This window comes from Armigeres subalbatus, chromosome 3 (genome assembly GCF_024139115.2).
Source record: "Armigeres subalbatus isolate Guangzhou_Male chromosome 3, GZ_Asu_2, whole genome shotgun sequence".
NCBI classification, from domain to species: Eukaryota; Metazoa; Arthropoda; class Insecta; order Diptera; family Culicidae; genus Armigeres; species Armigeres subalbatus.
The window spans coordinates 101,464,570-101,465,901 of NC_085141.1; the positions used below are offsets into that span (position 1 = coordinate 101,464,570).

Below are 1,332 nucleotides of genomic sequence, written 5' to 3' on the forward strand. Positions count from 1 at the left end.
TTCACTGTGAAAAATAAAAGTGAAATATTGTTATTCCAAATGATGACATCATCGCTATTAGTTGCTTTTCTCAAAACAATCAAGGAGAACCAGTTTTATAGACATATTTTATTATCCAGCTTTCCACGCTCGGCAATGGCGGCTTGTCACTGTGTAAAAATCAATCGGTCACTGTACTGTTTGACACTAGCTGGAGGAAAACTCACTGGCGAAAAGGCCTTTTTTCCCTTCCCCTCATCCAGGAACGCCAGTGAGCTTTCCTCCAGCTAGTGTCAAACAGTACAGTGACCGATTGATTTTTACACAGCGACAAGCCGCCATTACCGAGCGTGGAAAGCTGGATACAATAATGGATATTATTTGACTAGGTACACGTTGATTTTACAGGTGCTTTTGCCCTCGACAGCCCTATAACTGTGATCTTCCGATCCAACACTGACGACTCTCGAACCATGATTATTTGTCAGCAACAATACTGCCATCGATTCCGCTAAAATTAACAAGAATAAAAATTAGCACAAATTAATTTTATTTTCTATAATTAATTATTTTGTGGCAAGATGCAAATATAGCACTGCGCGATTGATTTATGGTAAACAAATATGTATGTATGTTCCTACTTACTATCGATGGTATTTTATAGATCCGAAATTTGGCCAGCGATGTTCCCCCGCGACACACTCTGGGTCCATTTGAAAAATCCATTTCCATCGCTCTAACATTGTATGGGTGATTCCAATGGGACATCTCGTCATTGACTGGAAAGATCTGGGGAAGAGGAAGTGGAAAATATCTGAAGTCATTGTATAAATACTAGTCCCGTCCAATGGGCAGGTTCAAGTCGTGAGAATTTTATCATATCTGGCTCTAATTTTTTTTTCAACAAAGGAAGGCGAGGATGGGTGAAACTTCCAGTGACTTCAACCTGCTAATTGGACGGGACTAGTTTGAGTTTGATTGAATGCTTACCTTCCGTTTCCTGTAGCCTAGAGCCGAGCCTAGAGCAACGATTTCAGTTTGAGAGAATGCGAAGTTGTTTATCTCAGGGGGAAACCCGCAGCGCAGACCGATGCAGCTAAATTCACCGCTTCACAGCGGCAACCTATAGGAAAATATGCAGAAAATATCCAATAATTTATTAAATATAAATCGTGACTGAAATCTTTGTGACCTACCTTCTATTTATTATCCACTTTCCTGATATATTTAATCTAATTGAGGATATTTCTGTTTTGTCTGATTTGTTGTTTGTTTTGTTTTGGATGTCTGTTTTGTTGTTTGGCAGATGGCTACGGGTGTTTTGCTTGGCGGCTTGACACTTTTGAAATACTC

The 1,332-nt window shown here is 39.7% G+C and overlaps 1 long non-coding RNA gene across 1 annotated transcript; it reads right to left on the reverse strand.

Annotated features, from left to right (window-relative positions):
- Positions 1-330: 330 nt before the first annotated feature.
- Positions 331-1,332, reverse strand: LOC134223542 (uncharacterized). The gene is made up of 4 exons (XR_009982612.1): positions 1,176-1,332; positions 970-1,102; positions 625-768; positions 331-490 (listed from the first exon to the last, which is right to left on the reverse strand). It is a non-coding gene; the product is annotated as an uncharacterized LOC134223542 (long non-coding RNA).